The sequence below is a fragment of the Mesocricetus auratus genome, unplaced genomic scaffold (genome assembly GCF_017639785.1).
Source record: "Mesocricetus auratus isolate SY011 unplaced genomic scaffold, BCM_Maur_2.0 Super-Scaffold_100691, whole genome shotgun sequence".
NCBI classification, from domain to species: Eukaryota; Metazoa; Chordata; class Mammalia; order Rodentia; family Cricetidae; genus Mesocricetus; species Mesocricetus auratus.
This window is the reverse complement of record NW_024429267.1, coordinates 19,231,958-19,258,784: the sequence shown is the minus strand read 5'-3', so window position 1 is coordinate 19,258,784 and position 26,827 is coordinate 19,231,958. Positions and strand designations below refer to the sequence as shown.

General features: G+C 42.4%; 1 protein-coding gene across 2 annotated transcripts in view; it reads left to right on the top strand.

The window, feature by feature from the left end:
- The first annotated feature begins 287 nt into the window (after positions 1–287).
- The window catches only part of Filip1 (filamin A interacting protein 1), a 172,943-nt gene continuing 146,403 nt past the window's right edge, over positions 288–26,827 (top strand). For both annotated transcript variants that reach the window (XM_013116041.3, XM_005073700.4), the window contains exon 1: positions 288–675. The gene's annotated coding sequence lies outside the window, so the exon portion shown is untranslated. The remainder of the gene's footprint in view (positions 676–26,827) is intronic.

Below are 26,827 nucleotides of genomic sequence, written 5' to 3'. Positions count from 1 at the left end.
GGTCTAATTGAGAAGAATATTGCCTTGGGAAATAGCTCTGCCCGAGACAACTGTCTGCTCTGTTTCTTTTCAGATTTAAAAACCCAAGTCCCACTTCACCGTCTGCACACAGTAATTACCTCTCTGAAATGAGCAAAGAGGTCCTTAAAAGGGTCTGCCGGCTTCCCCGGCTCTTTCCGGGGTGAGCGGGATGCGGGGCTGATAACCCAGCTGCCTAGGAACTGAGCAGGGCCGGCTGCAAACTCCTCAGCTGTTGACAGGCTGGCCTCGCTGAGAACACTGGTTAAATATAGCACGCGCAGCTCAGCGCCCCAACAAAGTCACCGCGCTGACAGTGTGCGGGAGCCGCAGAGGAGAAACCTAATCTCAGAACCCAACAACACCTAGCAACAGTTGAAAAAACTTTGAAACAAAAGTCGGGGTGGGAGATAGGCGGCTTCCAATTCCTGCTGATTCCGACTGAAGGAGAAGCTGCAGCTACTCTGAGTCGTTTCCTGTATGACTTCAGCTACTGGCTAGTCCCAGCAGAGTGGGAAAAGCGTTTTTCTTTAGCCTTCTTTTGGGCTGGCTAGTTTTCCAGGACTCAGTCTTGGGCTGTGGGACAAGCCACTGGCTTCTTCAAGGGATAAACCTTCCGAGAAAGGACACATCTTTGGTTAAAGGAGCCGCCAGCAGGTAAGACACCCCTGCTCCCCAAAAGATATTTACTCTTTTAAGAAATCTGTTTCCACAAGAAGACGGTTCGCTCCAATTCTACTTTGTCTCTTGCTTGGACCGCTCCTGTTCTGTGATGGGATAGCACGTGTAGGAATTACTAGACTCTGTGTGGATTCCTAAAAAAAACAGAAACTTCTCTTTCTCAGTCTTACCAATTTCCTTTTAAACACAATGTTTTGTGATGTCTTGACAGTCGTCAAGCTAGCCCTGCTGAGTTATTCCTGTTCTTGCAGGTAATAGGAATATGAGGAGAATACAGCTCCTTTCACATCCAGGGTAACTAAGCCACAGAGAGGACATTTCCTCCGGGGGCAAAATTGCTTTTATTTACTGTAAATAGTGTGGTAACAGAGGAGAGTCCTGTCTGGTGGTCCTGTTGCCACGCTGTTGACCGGCTTCTTTGCACCGCTGGGTTTGCCCGATTCTCTGATTGCACCCACACCTTGTGCTGGGTCTGACCTCATTTGCCGGCAGTTGCCCAAATGCATCTGACGTGCACGAAATATGCCTGCTGCTGATCCATGGCTTTTGTAGTAGTTTGCATAAGATTCATATTCAGAAGAATATCATGTTAATTAAACTGGCCTAATGGAGTGATTGCTTTTGTGCGGACACAATAGATTCTGCTTTAAGAAATTTAGACGGAATTTCTTTAGAAAAAAAATCCTTCCATAAGCTGCATGGGTGTAAGAGTGTGTTTACAGTAGTGTGAAGGGAGTTCTTATATCCTTTGAGAGTGTGTTGTCTCCCTGTCCACGAGGTGACATGCTCCTTAATCAGAGTTGCTTACAGTGAACAGGTTCATGGTCAGTCTCATAGCTCGTGGACACATGTGGCTGATGAAGTCAATTTTGATTTCTGGTGGTCTGTAGTGGGGGCCAAATTTGCATAAGAGGATGGATTATTTCTTCAAGTAATCCAGAGAGTTTGGATAAATGAACCCAAGGATAATATCCAAGAAAATACCGAGGAATATTTTTAAAAAGCAATTATTTGAACACTGGCTCATTCTTATAATCCATCACTGGGAAGAAGACTGAGGCAGGAGGACAGCTGTGAGTTCAAAGCAAATCTGAGCTACACAGCAAATTTCAGCCCAGCCTTTAAAACAAGGCAAAACAAAACAGAAAACCTATTTGTGTCTATTTTGTCAATGTGAAAAAAGACTTTCCATTAGCAAGTTTGGATTTTTTTTTGACAAACAGGACTATGTAAGCCTTTTTGGTAAATGTTCCCATCCTAAGAATAGTGGCTTGATGACTATACAGTTTGTGTTTAGGGAAAAGAAACACCACTGTCATTTCACTGTGTATCATGTAACATGCTTCTGATTACACGATTAGCTTGCAAAGTAAAAGAAGCTAGTCCTATATAATCAACATATAGGAATACTAGTGAGTGTGCATGCCAGTTGCTACCCGGTGACAGAGGCAACTCATGGTTCTTTGCTGGAGATGAAGTATCTTTGTCTTAAAAGACTTAGGAAAAGTCAGAACTAGATGTGCTACATTTTTCTTGTTTTACTCCTAGGAAGAGTTACATTGCTGGCTTCCGCATGCGTCGGGAAGGCCAGAGTCTGCCATTGGTTTGAGGCATTCGATTTTCTCTGAAGTCATTGAGACAGCTTTTAGATAACAGCACAGTGCTTGGCCCTGAGTGAAAGCCATATCTGCTGAAGTGGAGTTTTGAGTATCATTAATTGTTTCCATGGTTCTAAGTTTCCCCTTGAGAATTAAGGGGTGATAAGTTAAACCACGTGGTCTCCTCCACTGTCTGAACAAACTATCACACTCCAGGAATACACAGACCCATCCCCGATTCACTCAAGTGCATGCTTGTGTGCTGTTTTGGAGTGTCCCCTTTTCCCTTCCCCTAAAGAGCGGTTGGACTCCACTGCTGTTCTTTTCAATTCAGGATATGCCACTGCTGACCACTTTCAGCCTCATTACCATCCCAACCACGCCGCTGGTGATCAAGGGACTAACTTTTCCACTTTGCTGTGCTTGTCTGTCTACACTTTGGTTTTCCGGAGGGACCCCTTGTTTCTGCCAAACACCAAGCTGGGCATTTGAAAATCTTCCATCATCTGGCACCTACTTAACTTTTCTTTTCTTCTTCTTCTTCTTCTTCTTCTTCTTCTTCTTCTTCTTCTTCTTCTTCTTCTTCTTCTTCTTCTTCTTCTTCTTCTTCTTCTTCTTCTTCTTCTTCTTCTTCTTCTTCTTCTTTTTTTGGTTTTACGAGGCAGGGTTTCTTTGTATTGTTTTGCAGGCTGTTGGTCCAGCCCGGCCTCGAACTCACAGAGATCTGCCTGCCTCTGCCTCCTGAGTGCTGGTATTAAAGGCGTGCACCACCACCGCCCGGCACTAGTTAACTTTTCTAGTTTCATTCCCACTACTCAGCAAAAGGTCCCTGGCTTCAGGTACTTCAGGTCAGAGACCATTCTTCAAACACAGGAACAGTGGCTACTTTAAGATGTTACCCCTCCTCATGCCATTCACCTTGCCTGGGACACACTCTGCTCCTGTAGAGACCTTGTTTATTCTTTGAGACGCAGACCATGGTCTCCCATCTTCACAGTGATTCCAGAAGAGACTCCTCGGTTTGGACACGTGTATGCTGTTTGTATCAGGGTTCTTCATGGTAGGAGTGGCCTCATGAAAGTTGGGAAAGTTTTGTGAAATCTGGATAGCTCTGGAGCCTCTTGGCCCTGTGTACACTGTGGGCAATCTGTTAAGTTCTTAGGTTCTAGATATCTAATGATGAGTATATGAGAATGTATAAAATAAAAAACCAGAGAGAAGTATGGTTAATAGTGTTTTACCTGAAACTTTTCTCAGTGAAAATCTTCATAGTGACATGTCTGACTGTGGAGATGATATTGTATGCCTCACAAATGATATCAAAAGGACATCTATCTACCTACTTCCTGTATGTGAACCCAGACTTCTGGGCCTCTAAATTCCGGAACTCATACCTTGAAAAATCATCTTTTAGGGCCAAATTTCTCATATGGGTACCTTTGGTCAACTTATTTAAAATTTAAATCATGACTCTTTCTATTTATGAGTCATGAATTAAAATCTGGTCATGAGCAATAAAACATTCCTGTCATTTTAGATATTTTCTTCCTAGGTATTTAAAACAAGATGTTTCTGAGTACTCCTTCCAGCTACTCATGAAACCTGCCCCCTTGTTGAGACACAGCAAGGATGTACAAGGCTTCTGAAGCAATTTGCTCTTTATTCAACAAAAAATGCATTTTCTACATATTCTAAGGTGGTTTTCTACTGGGATTTGTGAAATAATTAATATGCTCATTAAGCAATGGTCTCCACATGGTTTATAGTTTTTAATTATGAAATGTTGGGGGTTATACATTTGAAATAGCGTACATTGTGGTTTTCATTTTAGATGAGCATTTCTCTTTTAAAATATTATTATTATTATTAATTGGTGTGTGTGTGTGAGAGAGAGAGAGAGAGAGAGAGAGAGAGAGAGAGAGAGAGAGAGAGAGAGAGAGAGAGAGAGAGAGAGAGAGGGAGAGAGAGAACGTGCTCGCATGCAGGTGCCTGATGAGGTCGGAGGTATAGGAGCTGGCTGGAGCTGGAGTTGCAGGCCACTGTGAGCTACCTGATGTGGATGCTCAGAATTCAACTCAGCTCCAATGCAAGAGAAATATGTGATCTTCCCCAGGTTGTGTTTTCATTCATGTGTATGTGTTTGTATTTGTGTGGAAGTACACCATATGTGTGTTGATGCCCGAGGAGGTCAGAAGACAGCATGATTCCTTGGAGCCCTGAGTTGCACACCATGACTGTTGGGTGCTGGGAAGTGAGCTCTGCAAGAGCAGGAAGTACTCTTAACCACAGGGCCTTCTCTCCAGCCTCCAGACGAGCACTTTTTAAAAAGATAGCAAAGAGTGTAATAGGTGCCTCAGACTTACAGTATTACAGAGTTTAATTCACACTTTACTTATTTCCCTAACCTTACATCTTTTAATAGAAAGCGATGGGTCTGATGGGCAAGCTTAGGTTAATATATACCTTAACAAACCAACGCTCAAGAGGATAATTATTAGTAACAACTTAGAAAAATGATATGAAAATCAACGTTATAAATTAATTTATCTAGTATTTTAATGCATGCCAACAAAATAAAAGATAAGCTAAGAATATTGTTTCTTTGAATCTGATTGAAGTTCTAACAGTAAGGACATAGTCATGGAAGAGAGGTTGGGAACATCAAGTAATAGGCAAGTCTGGTGACCCAGACTCAGGTTTCAGCTGCCTGTGGCCTTGGACAGATTCCCTGAGCTTCAGTTTCCTTACCTGAGGGTTACAGTGTTTTGTCCTCATGGTGTTGTTTGAAGATTGTATAGCTAATAGCAGAGGTATGTGCCTGATATATTGTCCAATAAATTTAGTCTCACCTTTAGTGTCACGTTTTAAGTGCAATTGTTTATTTAATCCTGGTTGTACACCGAGTTCTCAGATGATTTGGAGACGGACGCTCACCATCGTAAGTAAGGGAAGACTCCTTCTTTACATTGGAATCTGGGGTGGGACATTGTACTGCTTCTGGGCGTCCTAAGCAGACACAGTTTGAATAGCAGCCAATAATTCCAGATGGAATTTAGGCTGTAACCCCTCCTTCCCCCTGTTATCACTCAGCAGTCCTGTGTCTTCTAGAAGCATTACTAAAAAGGTTAAGAAATCACCCACAGGGTAGACTGTTCTCGTTTCTATATTTGCACTTGGAGATAAAATGTCTTTATACTTAGGGCTTGGCTGTCTCTTCCACAGCCAGCTACATTGGGTAATGCACAGTAATGCAGACCTCCATGGAGGGGATGATGTTAAATCTATTATTCTCTACTTCTTCCCTTAGATGATTTGTCTTGTCTGACTAACTTAGTAACAGATAAAGTGAAAAGCCCCAAACAGGTCACTTCAAGCTAACTTCAACCTTAACAAGTAGAGATGAATTCCTGTTATTCATTACTCTTAATTCCAGTCAGTCTTAAAAAAATGACAAGAAAGTTTACCACAAGACAGACAAAAATGGTGTCACATTACGAAGTTGTTTATGCATATGCTGCACATTGTGTTCACCTAATTTAACAAAATATAGGAAGCATTCTTATGAGGGGTGGTCTACGCAGTAGCAGTAGCAGTGTGGGGTGACTATGGTTTAGACCTGCCAATTCTGTTCTGTTTCCCTAGCTGACAGGGGGGAGTCTGTAAAATTAGTTTGAGAATTACCATCCTCCAGTGAAAACCTGCTTGTGAAAAAGAGGGAGAGAAGGAAGGATGGAGACAGATAGACAGATAGATAGGAAGGGGGGGGGGGGGGAAGAAAGTCCCTTTTTTTTTTTTTACCTAGATAGCACTGCAGAGGTTTTAAGTTCAAAACATAGGAACTTCAGGCAAGCACACTGAGGTATATTATTTTTCCTTAAATGGTCAATCTTACTCTTTCCTTAATGAGAAAAGGGAAAGGCTGTTGGCAGAATACAACTGTCTCTGGTAGTAGCTGGGGCAGTTTAATTCCAAAGTCCAGGCATCCTCTTGTGTCAGAACTCAGGAGGAAAGTCAAACATTGAGCCGTTTTACTGTTAAACATCTGATTGACAACTTGAGAAACTCTGGGCAGAGAAATGAAGTAATGAGACTACACTAGCACTCCATGCTCCCAACCCCTGAGGGCCTTGTTTAAGCCACAGGCATGGCATAGGTTTGTGTTGCTTTTCCTTTTTGGGAAGTGGTGTCAGTGTGCAATACTGGGTGATTTATATGTTTCTGGGGCCAGTGAAAGACAAACCAAAGGATATTTTAAAGTTAGGACATAATTTATCTCAAGCAATTTGACTTTAATTGAGCCCTTAAGGTTAAGGAGTTTTCTGGGCTGAGTTTCTTGTTTAAATGCTGCTACCTATTGCCTTATTTTAAATGTAGTGGAAGTAATGCTTGTTAGTTTATGGCTGAGGATCTTAATGTCTACACTTAGGACTAGTTGTCTTTTCTTTTATCATCATTGTAACTGCATTCCTGTCAGGTACTTCAAATAAATGAATTATCTACTCCTCACTTTTGTAAAGAAAACCTATAGGAAAGCCATGACATGGACATAGGAGGATTGGTCAAATGTGTGTTTTTTTTTAAAATCAATTTCCTAAAGATTTGACACCAGAAGATGATTTGATTGAAAACAGTAGACTGCTGACATCACCATGACAATCAAGTTACTGCTAACTTGTCTTGGGTATCTGCAAGACTTTTGCAAAAATAATTGCCCCCACAGATGCGCACGAGTCACAGGCAATACAGTAATGGGGATAAATTAACTTTCTTTCTCTTTAATATACTTATGTCTCAACTAACTCATTTTAGAGCTTTCTGCTTGGGCTCGAGTGCTATGGAACAACAGGAAAGGAAGGGGCATTGCTGAGTTCATAATGCTATTTCAGTGCAGCAGTAGAAGCACATGAGGAAATGACACCCTAGGCCTGTGTCTGGAGCCTGCAGTCACTGTGACGACAATACATAGTAAAATGAAAACAAAGATGGTCTGCTCACCAGCACAGGCAGCAAGCTCCTGATTCTTCTACAAGTCTTGAGAAGTAACACTGGGCATATTCAAGACTCTCTTGCTCCTTTAACTGTTTAGCAAGGCAGAGACACTCAGAGAGCAGCCTGGTATTTGGATCATATAAGTTTGGTGTTCTCATGCTGTCCTTTCAGACATCTGCTGGTTTGGGCACCACCCAACCAAATGCTTTATTCACAGCTTGTTGCTTGTTCTGCTCTTAAGTAAGCTAGCTGTGTGTGTGGTGTTCCCTCCTTAGGGGATTCCTCAACCTTGGTATGACATTGCCATTCAACAGATCATTGCCCAGCATACCAGTTTACCTGTAACTGGAATACTTACGCCCCAAGTCTCTATACATAATCTAATGATACTAGTAGCTATATATGTATTCCCATTTACATATCACTATATGTAATATATGCAAATGATGTTAGTAACAGCCAGTATACACGTAAGAGTGTTTTGTTCTAGGCATTACGCCAAGCATATCATGTAAATGACTTTATTTTCTTCTCATATCAACTCTACGATGCCACCCTCAATTGGAGTTTGAACTCAGGGCCTCAAACATACTACAAAAATGATTGACTGCTTTTAGCCCTAACTCATAGATTTGGAAAATGAGGTTTATAACATGCTAAGTAATTTGCCCAGTGGCAAATACAAAATCCAAACCCTGAGTATTTGTCTATTTTTATGCCTTATTTTCAACTGTCTTTTTGAAATGCAGGAAGTTGCTCAGGAAGTAATCCCCGCCTCCCGTGGCCAGGCCATGTTTTTGAGAGAGTATAGAATTCAACACTAAAGGGCTTCGCTGCCCCTGTAGATGCAGAAGGTTCACCAAGGGCAGTGGATAAATGGACTGAAGGGCCCTTTTACAGGGTTCCCAAAGCAGAGCAAAAAGCTTCAAGGGCCAGTGAAGTTCGATAACCCAGGAAAAGGTAGGAGAGCCAGGTTAGTACAGAGTGCAGCAGCAAGTCTTACTTACTGATTGTTTCTGTTCACCTGTTGGCATTTAACTTCTGGATTGTCTGAAATAAAAGGAGAACAGTTTGAAAGGGGGCAGTTTTAATATAAAAGATACTTACTTTTATTATTTGGACTTACGCATCTATGTATACACCTGTATGTAGGTATGTTCATGTAACCTCATGTGCACATGGGAGCCAAAGGTGTTGGAATCCCTGGACCTGGAGTTACAGGCTGTTGTAAGCAGCTCAGTATGAGCGCTGGGAACTGAACCCAGGTCCTTTGCAAGTGCAGCAAGTACTCCTCACCACCGAGTCTTGTCTCCATGTCCCTAATAAAGTTTTGATGGGGCATATAGTGCTTTGCCTTTTCTTATGTTGGAGACTGTAAACACTTTATTTTTCCCAGTGAATCAAATAGTTCCTCCAAAGAGGATGTTTCACATAGAATGGAGATGCAAAATAGAACTGATTTCTGCCTTCTGAGGAATTCTGTAAGTTGAAAGCAGTGTCTTGGCAACTGTGTGAGCATAGCTGAGTGCCTCCTCCTAACACACACCCACTCCCGGTTACTCTCTCAGCTGATGCCCAGGGCTTGCACCGTGCCTTGCAGGCTGTGCGTCTCCCTGAAGCAAAGCTGCTGTTGTTTCTTTTGTGGCATAGGCCTGTTTAATACAGAACAATGGGGAAAAGAGGCAGCGACAGAGATTGTTTTCATCAAAGCCTTCTGCTTCATTTGTAGATCCCCCTATGACAAATTCAGAACCCTCCCTCCCTTAGTCCTCTTCTGCCTTTAAGTAAAAAGACATAGCATTGTCTAAGGAGGAAAATCCTTAGTGTTCTATCCTGGGTAGCTTCCAGAAGCTTTCTCCCAGTCAATTATCCTAAATTTCTTTTGGCAAAAAACCTGAGTGATAATTTCCATACTGCTCTTTAGTGAGAGCCTCTTAAGTGGAAGATATTAACAATTTATCATACTTAAGAGTTACTGAGATTTCTGTAAGATTTGCGAATCCTTTCAGCATTTCTGTGCTTGGTCGGACAACAAGCAGGAATGGGGGCTTTGAGTTTTACACTGCCAGTGATTTTGCAGGTTTGGTTCTGGGGCCATCTCTCACAAGATACAGAAGAGCATGGAGACCTGCAGACTCACTTCGAGCGGGAGCCATCACAGCATCCGGGTGGGTGTGTCTTAACACTCTGGTATTAGTTATGCCCTGTGGTGAAATGCCTACAGGAGAGGTTTCCTTTGGTACACAGTTTCAGAAGGAACAGTGTATCATGGCCAGGAAGGCATGGCGGCCATAGCGGCTTGCTCAGTGGCAGTGGGAGCATAAAGCACGGTAGATCAAGCAGCCGAGCACTCAGTCTGGAAACTAAAAGTAGATACCACGTCTGGGGTCCAGCCCCAGCAACCCACTTCTGTCAGTGAAGCCACAGCCCCAAAGACAGCAATAGCACTCCCAACTGGAGACCAAGTGTTCAAACACACGAGCCTAAGTTGGACATTTTCCATCCCAGAGATAACAGGAACCTATGAATCTAAGTCTCTTGGGAGTACTTTAAAATTGGAAGTGCCTAGACTATGTATGGCCCCAGAGGTTCTAATTCAAATTGTCCCATGCGGGGGCTTTCATGTGACTATAATTTGTCTTCATGTGTTAGAACCAGTTTTCTAGGAGCATCCTAAGAGAAAGTCACTGGGCAGAAGAGTCCAAGTCCTCTCATGGTCCAATTGGGTTGGGAACAGAGCTTAGCCAGAGCTTGGTAGTGGGTACTTCCCATATTTCCTACTGGCTGCATTTCGGTCGTAGGTGAACTGACCTCAGGGTCATATCTTGACTTAACTTTTAGGGTCTTGATTCTGGATCAGGCACAGCTTTCTGGTTCATTTTTGTGGTTGCACTTCAGTTCTGTAGAAGTGGCACATGGGTAGATGGATTGAGAGCAAGGCCGTCGAGTCCTAGCGTATTTATCTCTATCACACAGGTCTAATAAACATTATAGCCACTAGCGAACATTGATATTGATGCCTTCTGTGAAGTATGTGTATGAGCTAGATACTCATATGCACTGATTTGACTGATAAGGAAGCTAAGAGAGTTGCATCTGCCTCCCTCCCCACAGCAAGCAGGTGGCAGGTCTGAAATGAGTCCAGGCACTCCCCAGCCTGTGCTCACCCACTCTTAATCACTCTGCTATTTTGGATCTTGCTCTGAGAGTATAAGGTGTTGAACAGCAGCTGCTCCCTGTTTCAGAGTCTGGTGGCAGCTGGCTTTGGTGCTGTTAGCTCTTATGCTTGGGTTTTTGCTTGACTAGGGACTAGGTCTGTGCCTTGCCTTCTCTTTTCCCAGCGAGTAATCTGGTTTGAAGATCCCTATTTTCTTCAAGACTTCTCCCAGTGACTTTGTGTCTTAGACCTGGCCTGTCCTTCTCTTGTGGTCTGTGTAATACTGTGTGCCTTTCTCTCGGGAGTGTGTTCTTGTGACTTTTCCAGTCATTCTAACCACAAATTTTACTTCTGTTTAGATCCTTGACATTTATTTGCCCCATGAGTCTGGCTTTTCCCTTCCATTCTGCCCGTGAGTCCTCTGTCTATGCTCTCATACCACACGCCAGCTTCTCAAACAAGGTCGACAGCAACAGGAAGGGATTAATCCATTCCCCTCTATGTGGCAGGTGCATTGGAAGCAAGCTGCTCTGTCATGTGAGATTGACAGGTCAGTGGGTCAGTCTGAAGAACTTGTAAAATCTACATTTTTAGGTATTACATATGGAACTAATTCAGGATGGGTTCTGTAAGTTTCAAGTTCCCACAGAACAGGCTATTGAATATCTATAAGAAAATTTATAAATGTTACCTGGCTAACTGAACCTTTTTTAAGATAAAAATCAATGACACACATTGTATCATGAATTTCTCTAAGAAGAGAAAACAAGGGATTATTGTGATTATTTTCTAATAAATAAATGTGTGCTAAAATGGGCTCAATTATTACTTGAGACTGATTTTAGAATCATCTACAAATGTTGAACAAATGTTTGTTAAGTTGAAGTCATTAACTATCATGAACTTGAGAAAGTATTCCATATCAGTCTTTATTATTGAAAGGCTCTGCCTCCTTATCCACCCCAAACCAGGAAAATAATAACCAGTGACTATGGGTCTTTCTGCTGCTTCCTACCCCTAGTGGTCATATTAATGCTTTTTTCTAAACAACAAACTAAAATCAACCAACACTCTTTGAACAGCTGATGTTGCTAGGTGAGTGGGGGTGGCCTGTCACTCTGACTACCGAGGTACAGATGCATTTCTGGTAGCAAGCTAGAATGCTATTTGGCATACCTTCATACCACAGCCCAAGGCTCGACCATCCACACAGGCTTATCTGCAACTGTTTGCTCCTCATCTTTTCACACAAGCCCATGAGAAACAACAACAAAAACCCCACGACCAGGCTTCTCCTGTAGTCATGAGCTGGGAAGGCTCTCATCCTCAGAGATCTATTTTGGAGTTCCGATTGCTCCACTCCCCTACAAGTGCTGAGCAACAGCTGCCGTTGAATGAATGTCCCTGCTGACAGCTCCAACTGATGAATACCCTCCCGAGTTTCCCCACCCGCATGCATGTTCCCCGTGTCGCTCCCAGAGGAAAGGTTGAGTGAACTTGCTTGATCTCGCCTTCTTTGCCACAGCTTTTTTTTCTTGCATCATTTCCTCCAGATTTTAACGATGCTGTAATGTGTGTGAGCATCCCCAGCTTCCAGGGAATAAAGTCCCAGTGCACACATGTGTTCCCGGTGATGTACTGTGATGGACTCTTACCAAGACGAGCACGTGGAACTCTGAGCTCAAACAGAAGACAAGGGTGGGGAGCAGCCAGATGAAAGTGGCTTGTGGTTTCTCAGAAAGTGAAGGTTTCTGTCCATTTGAGAAACAAATTAGACAAAAGACAGATCTCTTGTTCCCCACACAGTGGTAATGAAAGACTAGGATCCTACGATTGGGTGCCTTGCTGAATTACATTATCATTTCAATTTCTGTTTCTAGAAATTTTCACAGGAGTGGAATTTCCACAGTACTGTGTGAGAATTAAAAGGATTTGGGTTATGTGGAAGAGAGTGACTCTAGAGGGAGGTCTGCTCCAGCAGCTCATGTTGAAGAACGTGCCCTATGGTCCAGTCAGACTGCTATAGCCAGAAGGGCGGCTAGACTGATGCCGGACTGGAAGCGTGACAGCTAGAACCTAGGCTCCAAATGGCATGACACTGGATGGCAGGCAGAGGTCGCATAGAGCAGCTGGTCTCTGTGGGTCTGACAGGTGCTTACGGGTGGAGCGCAGCTGAGCTCTTACACCATGTGTGAAAGCATATCAGAAGAGGCAGGGAGGAGGTTTGGGGGGTGGGATTCAGGGACAATGGAGCTGTGGAGGAAGGCAGTCCTGGAAGCTGTGAGGGCCACAACTCAAATCCAGCCTCAAAGCAACTAGGTGGTACCGAGTCCAGGAACAGAACGGGAGGTCTCTGTGACTCTTGCTTCACTTCAGTAGGCATCACTCACTGGTTAAGTAGTAATTGTTAAGGCCCGTGTATGTTTCACACTGTCTTCGTTGCTTTCTCATTGCTGTAATAACATACCCTGACAATGGTAACTAAAGGATCAAGTGGTTTATTCTGGCTTGATTTTTAGGAGATAAAGTCCACCATGGCAGGGGAGATGTGGCAGCAGACAGTGAAGGCATGGTGGCAGGAGCAGGAGCCTGGCTGTTCGATCACATCTACATCTAGAAAGCTGAGTGCATGTGGGAAGCGGGCCAATGGTCTCCCATGACTACTTCAGGGAGGATCCACCACCTAAATGTTCTACAGCCTTCCCAAACAGCACCTCCAGACAACAGCCATGTGTTCAAACACACAAGCCTAAGGGGACATTTCATATTCAAAGCACAACAAGGGCCAAGGTTGAGATGCTATGTCAACATTGCATTGTCTATACTCTCTCACAGGGGAACAGGTGAAAATCACGCAACTTCAACAACATGTAACCAGTAAGCACTTGGTGTCCTGGCATCCCAGAAGCAGGAGCACGTACAAGTTTGGGGATGTCAGTGATATATATGATAAATTGTTTCTTGCTGTGGTAAAGCAGGAAGGATGAAGCCAAAAGGGAGGTAGGGCGGGACGAACAAGAACACAGGGGACATGGCAGAAAGGAACCTGATTGACAGGTGCTGATATCAGAGTTGTTGGGACAAGTTCACATAGCTTGAACTGGTGAGCTAGGAAGTTGCTCTCTTCCTTCTCATGATAATTTTAATGTCTTAAAGATATCGTGAAGAGAATCTACTATATACACACATTTTCATCACACTTTAGACTGTAGTAAACTTAATGAGTCCAGAAAATATGCATCTGTGACCTGGAAAATCCCTGATCAGGACCACTCACTGCTAGTGTTCTTTCAGAACAGCGAGCACTCTCGATATGTTTGAGAAGGGGTGATGAAGACGTCCTACAAAAGTGTTTGCTTTTGGCCTTTTACAAGTTTGTGCACTTTAACAAAATACTTAGGCATATCAAATCCTCCAAGTGCTTAGCTGCTGTTGAGGCAATAAACTCCAGCAGCAGTCGGGAAAGTTTGGAAGCACAACTTCAAAGTGTCACCTTACCACATATTAAAGTAAAACTTCAGGAGCTGGAGAGACAGCTCAGGGAGGAAGCTTCCTGTTCTTGCAGAGGACTCTAGTTCAGTTCCCAGTGCCCTCTGGCTTACAAGGGCTTGTAACTCCAGTTCCAGGGGATACATGCCCTTTTCTGGCCTCTGTGAGCACCTGCGTGCATGTACACACAGAGATATATACACATAAATAAATAATAGATCTTTTAAAAAATTGAAACCACACAACTTAAAACACTTTCATATCAAAGTCAGTTTACATCAGATGAGGAGACTAAGGAAAATCTCAGACCACATACCAGGGCTTCAAATTGGCCCACCCCAACATCTACCCCATCTATAATCTGCTGGAGCATGCAAAGGGGCCAGACGTGCAGATCCAAAAGTGCAGGACCTCCCCCAGCACACGGCAACAACAAGATATCCAAGAGGAGTCCCAGTGAGGGCCCAGTATTCAGGGTATAGCAGAAGCCGGAGGCCTCGAAGCAGACCTCTGACTCATAGCAATGAACACTTGCAACTAAAGATGTTTAGACTAAAGGGCAGACTGTGGGACTCATGATGACACTTGTCTCTCTCTCTCTTTCTTCCTTTTTTGTTCGTTCTTCGTTTTTCTTCTAAATTTTATTTATTTATTTATTTTGCAGGGCGGGGGTCACAAGGGCAGAGGGCTGATATGAAAGGACAGGAAGATGAATGGGATTGGGATGCATGATGTGAAATCCACAAAGAATCAATAAAAAAGAAAAAAAAAGAAACACTTTCACAGTGGTATCAAAATCCGTTTACATCAGATGAGGAGACTAAGAAAAAACTACGGAAAGTAAAAAATGACCCCCCCCCCCCCCCCCGGGCAAAACCTTGTCAGAGAAACATTTAGTATTGGAGAGCAGACACATCAAACTATAGGGCCATTGCCACTTAACCGACTCCGGAGATGTGAAATTAAAATTTCTATGTCACACTCCAATATACATTAAATACACCAGAGATTTAAGTTAAGAAAAAACAGAGCAAGAATTTAAAATCCCCAAATATGTATATTGTTTTTGGGAACTTTCCTAATCTAGATTTTAAGACAAACACTCCAGGAAGTTGGGCCAGTGAGAGGGCTCAGTGGGCAAAGGAGCTTGCTGCCAAACCTGAAGAACTGAGTTGGATCCTGGGACCCACATGGTGGGAGGAGAGAACCAACTCCCGCTGTTCCCTAACCTCCAGTGCACTCTGCGACACTGTACACCCTCCTACCACCCCCACATAAGTAGGTGCAAAACAAAAAGCTTTAGCCCAGGGAAACAAAATAGCCAAATAAATGTGACGCTAAAAATTGAAGAAAACTCTTAAATAGAAAAATAGAAACAAACACCAAAAATAGTAACAACAGAATAAGACATGGATGCTGATGTCTAAACCCAACGCTTTGGGAGAGAGTGGCGGGAAGATCAGGACTTCAAGGCTAGTCTCAGCTACATGCTGAGTTCAAGGCCAGCTTATGATACTTGCAACTCTGTCTCATCCAAAACAAATGAAACAAAAATACCAACAACTTTCATGAGCAATATTAAAATTTAAATAGTAATTTGTGATTTAGTGATCAAGGTCTTTATCTTTAAAATAGGAAGCTCTTCTAAATAAATAAAACAAACACCATAATAGAGAAATATATAAGTGGCATGCATAATTCTAACAAGTCTGTGGCATATTGTTTACATTTACTGGGAATTAAAACTTCAAGTTGAAAGAATTTGATATGATTTCAGCCAGCATATTAACAAAGGACTCAAAAATTCCGACATCAGTGTAGTAGGGACAATAGGAAATAGATGCTATATATTACTGGTGGGAAATGCAACTGCGACAGGCTTCCTGGAAGGGAATTCAATAATATGTGACAAAATGCTTATAGTCAGAAGAAAAATAAGCTTATTTCCAATCTGAAAAAAAATAGGAGAGCCCACACTCATGTGATGGTTCTGAGAGCACATTGTTTTCTTTTCCTCCTATTGTTCTCAAATCTTACGTTGATTCCTAAAAATTTGGCAGACCTAAAGACTTATTTAAAAAAAAGCCAGTGTACTTCTCAGTTGTTTGGTAGATTTCCTAGGGAGGAGCTTTCTGAACTGGAGTTTTGAAGCAGGCTTCACAGCCCACTCTATGTAGTCATGAAATAGCAAGGGCATCTTGGTGGTATCTTGTGTCCTGAGTAACGTTCTTGTCTGAAAATGAACTGATAGCTCATGTTATATAGTGTCCTGTAGGGTAGAGGTGCCCCAAAAGGGGAGTCTTACCCATGGGGGTGGTGTACATAATTCCCAGATGCTTGACAGTTAGTGTACTGGTACGGAGTAGGGATGTGAGTGGAATCTCCCTTGAGATCTGTGTGCTCACAATCTGATTTCCTGAGGGTGGGGTGGGGGTGGGAGCCCTGCTTTGAGAACAACCTCTCCTGCAGGTAGGCACTTCATGAAGATGAGCCTGCCATTTGCATCATCTTTGTTTGCTTTTTGATTCTGGGGCTGAGATCAGTAGTGGTGTGTGCTTGCCTTGTCTTTCCAGATGTGCCTTTCACACACTGAGTGTAGTGATGAGACTATTTATACTTGTTTATTATTATGTGTGTGTGCCTGGTGTGTGTGTGCATGTGAGTGTGTGTGTGTGTATGGAGGCAAGAGGACAACTTTGTAGAGTAGGTTCTCTCCTTCCACTTCCCTGTGGTTTCCAGAAACTGAACGTGGGTAGCCAGGCATGAATGGCAAGGGCTTTTGCTCACAGAGATATCTTTCCAGCCTGAGATCTTTTTACCTTTCTCATACCCACAGGTGAGGGCTGAGGCCAAGCATCACATATATTTCTGTTCACTACAGTGGGAGTTCGAACAATGGCCATGGCGGAACTTTGTTGCCACCTTCTGTCTGGTGACTGCTGGACAAAATGTATCTGTACTCTTTAGGAACCATTTTGCTTTCTCTGCTTTCAGACACTTAGTATCTCACACAATGTTGCCTGCAAAATATTAACCAGACAGTTTCAGAAATGCACAACTGGTAAGTTTTAGATGTTCAGTACTATTCTGAGTGGTGTGATCTCCTGGGCCTCTTAGATTTATCCTGCCTGAGATGTAGATCACCCAGGCTGTACACACTTCCGGCCAGGTTGTCATGAGTAGCCACTTCTGTTATAAGATCAGCTGTCTGGTACATAGTGTTGTGTTCAAGGAACTGTTGTTTTACTTAGCAATGCTCCCAAAGACAGGCAAAGATAAGTCACAGAGTCCTTTCAGAGAGAGACAGAGAGACAGAGAGACAGAGACAGAGACACAGAGAGACACAGAGAAAAAGACAGAGAGAGACAGAGACAGAGAATAAGTTGAATGACTTTATTATACTACATTGCTATACCTATTACATCTTGTTATTAACTCTTTCTCCCCCTTTTTAAATTTAAATTAGAAACAAGCTTGTTTCACATGTCAATTCCAGTTCCCTCTCCCTCTCCACCTCCCCAGCCTCCCACCAACCCCCTATCCCATACCCTTTCTGCTCCCCATGGGAGGGTGAGGCCTTCCATGGGGGATCTTCAAAGTCTATCATATCATTTGGAGCAGGGTCTAGACCCTACTAGGCTGAGAGAGTATTCCTTTATGTGGAGTGGACTCCCAAAGTCCATTCGTGTACTGGGAATAAATACTGATCCACTTCCAGAGGTCCTATAGATTAACCAGACCTCCAAACTGATATCCTTGTTCAGGGGGTCTGGAACAGTCCTATGCTGGTTTTCCAGCTATCAGTCTGGGGTCCTTGTTCAGGTCAGCTGTTTCTGTGAGTTTGACCCCTTTGCCCCTTGACCCCTTCACTCCTCCTCCTCTGCAACTGGATTCCAGAGTTCAGCTCAGTGTTTAGCTGTGGGTGTCTGCTTCTGCTTCCATCAGCTACTGAATAAAGGCTCTAGGATGGCATATAAGGTAGTCATCAATCTTATATTCAGAGAAGGGTATTTAAGGTAGCCTCTTGACCATTGCTTAGATTGTTAGTTGGGGTCAACCTTGTAGATTTCTGGACATTTCCCTAGTGCCAGATTTCTCTTTAAACCTATAATGACTCCCTCTATTATAGTGTTTCTTTTCTTGATCTCCTGCATTCTTCCCCTGACTCGATCTTCCTGCTCTCTCATGTCCTCCTCTCTCCTCCTCTTCTCCCTTTCTCTTTCTCCTAACTCCCTCTCCCCTCCCCCATGCTCCCAATTAGCTCAGAAGATCTCTTATTGGTGTCTAATTTACAAATTAAGCTTTATCATAAGCATGAAAAAGACAGATATTATCTGGAGGGTTTGTATGGTATGATCAGAAGTTTCAGGTTTCTACTGTTGGAGCTATAACCTGTCTTTCTACAGGGATTGCTCTGATTTAGCTAACTATGCATTTTTCAAAGATCTCATTACTCTGTCCTTCCATTTCCATAGCTTATCTATAATATTCTTACATCTGTGCTTTATACTGTCTCTTGTCTCCCCTATGCAGTCACATTGTGATGTCTGGCAATTGTTTGTTGAGGCTGTTTCATCATCCTTGTACTCACTACTTAGCCAGAGTCACTTGAGTCCCTGGTCTTCCTCTGGTATGCTGCCCTCATGGATGCGTCACACCCGGTTCTGTTGTGCAAGCCTTGCTCCCTTTCTCCACATGGGCTTCTCATGTGGGTTCCTCTGTCAGGCTTTTTAAGCCACCTTCCATGAATTCCTCTGCTTGTACCTTATTTCCTCTTTTCCAAGTCAGCTTCCTGTGGTTTCCTTTTAAATCAAATTTGGGACATACTTTACTATTAATTTATATGAAAGCTGCACAAATCAGGATACACTTGTTAGTGTGTGGTTAATTTTTAAAAGATTTGTTTTTATATTTTTTTAAAGTATATGTTTGTGTTGGGCGGAGGGGTATGTGCACATGAGTGCCTTTGCCTGCAGAGGCCAGAAAAGGGTGTTGGATTCCTTAGAACGGGAGTCACAAGTCACTGTGAGAGGCCATGTGGGTGCTGGGAATCAAAGAACAGCCAGTGTTCTTAATTGCTGAGCCATTTTTTTTTAGCCCCAGGGACAAAATTTTTATTCACAAACAAAGATGTTTCTAACAACAATTAACCTTCAAACTTCAAGATTTTCTATTCATTTCTAGTTATCACTATTAATCTTAGTAATTCTATAAGAATCACTAAGGGAGGGATTCTTGTACAATAGAGAATGAAGAGTAAATTACCAGTCAATGTGGGGGACAAACCAGAAACCTGGGAACAGGATAACGACCTTAGTTGACTTTCTTGGTTTTTAACATTTGTTTGTCCATTGTAGAGTAGTATCTACTATACTATGAAACAGAGTCTGCATGCTATATGTATAGTGATTATAGAAGCTTTTAATTATACTAAGAAAAAGCTAGAATCTTGGTTACATGAAGCCATCACCTAAGTTCTAGAAAATCCCTAAGTATGTTGTGTAGGAGGTTGCACTTGCCTAGCCTGCGCAAGGCCCTGGATTCATACTCCAGCATAGCAAAGTAAATTAGATAAACAAAAACAGGCAGACTAGAGCAATGGTTTACCTTTGAATGGAGATTTACAAATAGGCATTTAAAATAAATACAGCTGAGGACACAGCTCAGTTGTGGAGCAAAGCTCTGGAGCAAACATTGCCTGGAAGGAAAGTCCTGGTGTCTCAGTGGGACCTATGAGTTAGTTACAGAGAAGTCTCAAGTTTTTACTTGTATCTGGGTACATTTGTTATTGATATTATTCTTGGAATAAGAATAATTTATCTAGTATACAAAAACAAGCTTCATGTAGACACTTATATACATATGTATCATCATACCAGTTTATATCCACCCTTCACTACCTCCCCATCTCTCCTCCCTTCTCTTGCTGATCCCTTTCCTCCACCCAAATATTCTCCTTCTGCTTTCGTGCTGTGTGTGTGTGGGGAGCGGGTAGTTAAATCTAGATTCTACATGTGAGAGAAAGCATGCAATGTTTTTCCCATTACTTTTACTATCCTGCTTCTTCCTTTAGACCCTTCCTCCGCATTCCATTGCCTCCCCCACTCTACTTTAATACCATATACATTTATATTTTTGGTTGTGAGCCTAGCCTTTAATGGCTGAGCCATCTCTCCAGCCCTAATGCCATATACATTTAAATAATTGGTCTAGTTCTGTCTTCATGAGCCTGACCAGTTACACTTAACATGGCCTCCACCTCCGTCTGCTTTTGTATAAATGACATAATTTTATCACTATCTGTATACACATGCGCATTCTCTCTCTCCCCCCCCTCTCTCCCTTGATGAGTGCTTGGGCTGATTTTGTGTCTTTGTTGTTATGAATAGTGCCTGAATAAACACTGATGTTCAAGTATTTCTGTGCTATGCTGACTTACATTTCTTCAGATATATACCCAGGAGCAGTGCAGATGAATTCTATGAGATTCCATGATAGCTCTGCTCTTAGTTCTCTGAACAACCTTCATAGGGATCTCTATAGCAGCTGAAGCAGTGTAGATTCCAATCAGCAGTGAATAAGGATCCTCTTTGCCCACATCCTCACCAGCATTTTTGTCATTTGTTTTCTTGACGACAGCCATTGTGACTAAATGAGACAGATTCCCAGTGCGGTTTTACTATGCCGTTCCTCGATGACTGAGAATGTTGAAAACACTTTTATATACTTATTGGCCATTCCTTCTTTTGATATCTAACTTTCCAGTTCATTTGCAGATTCTAGATATATGACTTCAAACCAGATGTACAATTTCAATGTTTCTCTCCCATTCTGGAGGCTGTCTCTTTACCATTTAGATATTCTTTTTTTCTTTGCCTTGCAGAAACTTTTGAATTTCATGCAATTACATTTGTTAATTGTTGGACTTATTTCCTCAGGTATTGGAGCCACAGGTACCTAGATCTCTCCCTCCATTGGAGTTTTTTCAGATATGTCTATGTTTTCCCCCTGGTAGTTTCAGAGTTTCCAGTCTTTCATTAAGGTCTTTGATCTATTTTGACTTGATTTGGGTACAGGGTGAGAAGTACTAGTCTAGTTTCATTCTTTTATTTGCAGATAACAGTTTTCTCAGCATCATTTGTTGGAAGGTCTAAATTTTCCCCGGTGCACATTTTCATATGTAATTGTGGGATTTTCTCCTGGGTCTTCTGTTCTATTGCAGTGTTACCTTCTCCTTCACTTGGCCATGAATTTGTTTGAAGTGGTAGTAAATAGAATATTGAGTTCAACTGAAACCATTTACTGGATCATATTTATATTACTGCAGCATTTTTGTTATACTAAAAAAGTATAGACAAACATGCTTAGTAAGAGGAACAGATAATTGAATAAAGGTGCAATTTGTATTTCTTTCAACAACTCATACATCTCCATAGACAAATTTAACAGAAGAAATAGTTAATAAAAATGTTAAATAAATAAGCACCCTATAGAAAATGTTCTTTAATTAAAAATGTATTATTATTGTGTGTGTGTGTGTGTGAGAGAGAGAGAGAGAGAGAGAGAGAGAGAGAGAGAGAGAGAGAGAGGTGTATGTATGTGATGGATGTGAGTGCATGTGGAGTGGAGGTCAGTGAAAAACTTTGAGGAGTCAGTTTTTTTTTTTATTTTTTCGAGACAGGGTTTCTCTGTGGCTTTGGAGTCTGTACAGGAACTAGCAAGCTCTTGTAGACCAGGCTGGTCTCCAACTCACAGAGATCCACCTGCCTCTGCCTCCCGAGTGCTGGGATTACAGGCGTGCACCACTAACTCCTGGCAAGTCAGTTTTCTCCTTCCATGTCTATATGAGTTCCAAGCATGGTTTCTTTCACTAGAATTTTTTTATTTTATTTGTTTAAAAACTCAGACATCACCAATTCATGGGAAGGTGCAAGCATCCTTTTTTCTGAATGCTGGCATGAATAAGCTCATCAGTCTGTCAGGATGGATTACCCACAAACACGGGCAAGCTTCTGTTTGCTACGGTTTAGACAAGATTACAAGCCCGACAGTGACCTCTCTGCCGCAGAAGCCTTACTGGTTCTAGTTTCTGAGTCTTCTGGGTCAAGATGTTGTTATAGCTTAATCTTGTGTTGAGTTGTATCTCTTCAATTTATTTCAGTTTGCAACATTTCCTTAGTCCTTCACTGATGTTTCTAAAGATTACAGGTCACTTGTCTTTTCTAATGTTTCTTCATGATTAGACTTAGTTTTTTCGTCTTTGGCAGAGCATTTGTCTTTTTTTTTTAAATGCCCAAACTCTTCTTTGATACTAGAAATATAACTTTATTAGTACAAGGTCATGTACTCAGTTTAGATTTCTGTGAGATCCCATCCTTTATAATATTAACACTTTTTTTAGACCTCGACTCAGCATATTATTAGGCATGTGGTAGAAAGTCACACTTCTGACTGTTATGATGTTGTCACTCAGGGCTTCACAGTCTCAACACAATTGACTTGTGGACTGCATGACTGTATGCTGCTGTAGGCACCTGTCCTGAGCACTGTGGATGTTTATCAACAACTTCCATCCACTAGACACAAGTGCACTCACTGCCTGCTAGTAACAACTAGCAATGTCTTTAGATGATGTCTGATCTCCCTTAGGGATAAGATTGCCCATGGCTGAGAATTGCTGCATAGCTCATTTGATTCTATGGCTTGAACCCTGTTGGTCCGTAAGTCTTTTATGAAACAGAAAGAGAAGAGTTGAGACAAACATTTTTTCTACTTTGGTTTCATCCTGGTTTACCTGTAGGCAGAACATTTACCATATTTACCACCAGCGTATTAAATATACCTAGTTCAGTTTTATTGCTTTCATTCTGGGCAAGAAATTTGCTTGACTTAATTTTAGTGTCCATTTTCCAGCACGTATCACCACGAGTAGAAAATTTTTTGATGTTGTTCATCGTTCAGAATTTCTTAAAAAACAAAACCCCCAAACAGACAGTATCCACTTTCCTCCGTAATAGACTTTAAATTCCATTCTTCTTTTCATTTTTCTAAGAATACTTACTTAGTTTGCACACCTTGGCAAGCAGTTATTCTGTCCTTACACTTGATTTCAGTATTCTGGTGGAGTGGAAGGTCCTCAAAAATAGAGAAGTGTACGCACCTCTTCTCTATTCCCTACAAGCATGAAATACAGCTACAGTATGGAGTTAATAGTCAATGAGCATGGGGTAAGGTTCAATTCAGCTGCTCGTGCTGGAAGTGAGAACCAAATATTTTACAGTAGGACAGATTGCTACCAAGCTTGCCTCCAAGCTAGGAGGTGGGAGCATCTTGAATGACACTTGTGAGGCTAGTGAGATAAAAAATCAAGTCAATCAGAGAGGCTCTGGGAGAGGTTCTGGTGCTCAGCCCCGCCCTGCTCTCCCAGAAGCCCTATGACTCCTTAACTCAGAACGGAAGTAAGAGATCTTTAAATCCTGTATTGAACTTCCTGAGACCTCCCCACTGTTACCATTTTCACATGTAGACACCCTTGGAGTGATAACATTTTCCTGGAAACTTGTATAAAGGCAGGAAAAGCACCTGAGATTTCATTCCTGTCACATGACTTTTTTCTCTTAGTTGGAAAGTGGCTTTCAAGAGATGCTGTTAATTTTTCATTCTGCAAAGACTCACGAACTCAGTTCTTCCATTAACAATTTTAAAAATTGGTTTATTTTTTACTCATTTTCTGTTATTAAGTTTCCCTTTTTCTTTTTCTTTTTTTTTCTTTTTTTTCTCCTTCAAATTGCTTTTATATTATTTTAGAAGATTCTTATTTACATTTCATTCTCCCATTCCCTCGCCCTTCCATCCTCCCATGCTTCCCACCAACACCCCAACCCACACAGCACACACTCCCCAGGGATAGTGAGTCCCTCCACGTAGGTTCATCAAAGTCCATCACATCATTTAGGGGAGGGCCCAGGCCCTCCTCTCTGTATCTTGGATGGAGTAGTATCCCTCCATTGGGACTGGCCACCCCAAGTCCATTTGTGGGCTAGGAATAAACCGTGGCTCCACTGTTAGAGGTTCCATATACTGCCTTGGCCTCCTAGCTGGTATCCACATTCAGAGGGCTTGGTTTGGTCCAACGCTGGTTCCCCCAGTTTACAACTAGGGTCCGCATGCTCTCATTAGGTCAAGTCAGCTGTTTCTGCGGATATCTCCAGTTCCATCTTGGTTCATTTGGTCATCTCTCCTCCACTTTACAACTAGGGTCCGCATGCTCTCATTAGGTCAAGTCAACTGTTTCTGCGGATATCTCCAGTTCCATCTTGGTTCATTTGGTCATCCTCCCTCTCTACAACTGGATTCTGGGAGTATGGCTCAGTGTTCAGATGTGGGTGTCTGTTTCTGCTTCGATCCGGTATTGGGTCAAGGCTCTAAGGATGGTAACCAAGATAGTCATGAATTTAATTATAGGGAAAGGGCATCAAAGGTAGCTTGTCCCTGTGGATCCCCTACCACTTCCTCTGTGCCAGGCCTCTCTTCAAACCTATGCTGGCTCCTTTTATCAAGGCATCTCCTTTCTTTCCCTCTTCTATTCTTCACCTATCTCAGTCCTCCTGTTCTCCTCCCCTCTTCTCCCCTTCTCTTCTTTCCATCTCCCTCCTTTCCCCACCCCAGGCTCCCAATTTGCTCAGGTGTTCTTGTCCCCCATTCTGTTCTTCAGGAGACCATGAGTTTTTTCTCTTGGGGTCCTTGTTTTCTAGCTCTTCTGGTTGTGTGGATTTGTAGGTTGGTAATCCTTTTCTCTATGCCTAAAAGTCATATATGAGTGAGTAGATACAATGCTTGTCTTTTTGTGACTGGGTTACCTAGCTCAGGATGGTTTCTTCTCATTCCATCCATTTGCCTGAGAATTTCAAGATTCCGTTGTTTTTTTTCTTTTCTCCATTTTGTGAATGTATCATATTTTCTCTATCAATTCTTCAGTTGAAGGACATCTAGGTTGCTTCCAGGTTCTGGCTGTTACAAACAACACTGCTATGAACATAGTTGAACATATGTCCTTGTTGTATGAATGTGCATTCTTTGGGAATGTGCTCAGGAGAGGAATTGCTGGATCTTGAGGTAGACTCATTCCCATTTTCCTGAGAAACCACCATACTTATTTCCAGAGTGGCTGTACAGGTTTACACTGCCACCAGCAATGGAGGAGTGTTCCTCATTCTCCACATCCTCTCCAGCATAGACTGTCATTGGTGTTTTTGATTTTAGCCATTCTGGCCGGTGTAAGATGACATCTCAGAGTTGTTTTGAGTTGCATTTCCCTCATGGGTAAGGATGTTGAGCACTTTATTAAGTGTATTTTGGCCATTTTAGATTCCTCTATCGAGAATTCTCTATTCTACTCCCCACTTTTTAATTGGATTGTTTGGTTTTTTTTTTTTTTTGCTCTGTTTTTTTTTTAATTTTATTTTCCAGTTTAAATTTAGATAAGAAACAAGGTTGCTTCACAAGTCAGTTCCAGGTCCCTCTCCCATTCCCTCCCTTCCTCCCGTGCCCTCCCCCCCCCGTTATCCCCTCATTTCTCCAGGGAGGGTGAGGCCCTCCATGGGGGTGTGCATAGTGTATCATTTCATATAGGGCAGGGCCTAGACCCTTCCCCAAGAGTTCAGGGTGAGAGTGCACTTCACATTGTTCTATGGGAGTCCAAAGTCCGTGTATATACTTGGGATGGGTACTGATCTGCTGCCCAAGGCTCAATAGATTCCCTAGGCCTCTTCACTGACACCCAGATTCAGGGGGTCTTGATCAGTCCCATGCTGGCTTCCCAGGCTAATGCCTGGGATTCAAGAGTTAACCTTTGTCTGGTCAGCTGTTTCTGGGGGTTAAACCAGCCCAGTCTTAATCCCTTTGATCATCAGTCCTCCCTCTCTGTTACTGGCTTTCTTGAGTTCAGCTCAGTACTTAACCAAGGGAGTCTGCCTCTTCTTCGATCAGCCACTAAATAAAGTTTCTGTTTCCCAGACTCTCTGGCCATAGGATTGTAGGCTGGCACTCCCCAGATCTATGTCTAAAATCCATATATGAGAGAGTACATGCCATGTTTCTCTTTTTGTGACTGGGTTACCTCACTCAGGATGGTTTCTTCTAGTGTCATCCATTTGCCTGCGAATCTCATGATTCCATTATTTTTTTCTGCTGAATAGTACTCCATTGTGTAGATGTACCACATTTTCTCTATCCACTCTTCAGGTGAGGGACATCTAGGTTGCTTCCACGTTCTGGCAATTACAAATAAAGCTGCTATGAACATAGTGGAACAGACATCTTTGTTGTATGAATGGGCATCTTTTGGATATATGCCTAAGAGTGGAGTTGCTGGGTCTTGTGGTAGGTTTATTCCCATTTTTCTGAGGAATCTCCACACTGATTTCCAAAGTGGCTGAACCAGTTGGCACTCCCACCAGCAATGGAGGAGTGTCCCCTTTCACCACATCCTCTCCAGCATAAATTGTCATTGGTGTTTTTGATTTTAGCCATTCTGACAGGGGTGAGATGGTATCTGAGAGTTGTTTTGATTTGCATTTCCCGGATGGCTAAGGATGTTGAGCACTTTCTCAAGTGCCTCTCAGCCATTTTAGACTCCTCTATTGAAAACTCTCTATTTAGTTCTGCAGCCCACTTTTTAATAGGGTCCTTTTCTGTTTTGGAGACTTGCTTCTTGAGTTCTTTGTAAATTTTGGAGATCAACCCTCTGTCAGATGTGGGATTAGTGAATATTTTTTCCCATTCTGTGGGCTGCCTTTTTGTCTTGCTGACTGTGTCCTTTGCCTTACAGAAGCTTCTCAGTTTCAGTAGGTCCCATTTATTAATTGTTGATCTTACTGCCTGTGCTACTGGTGTT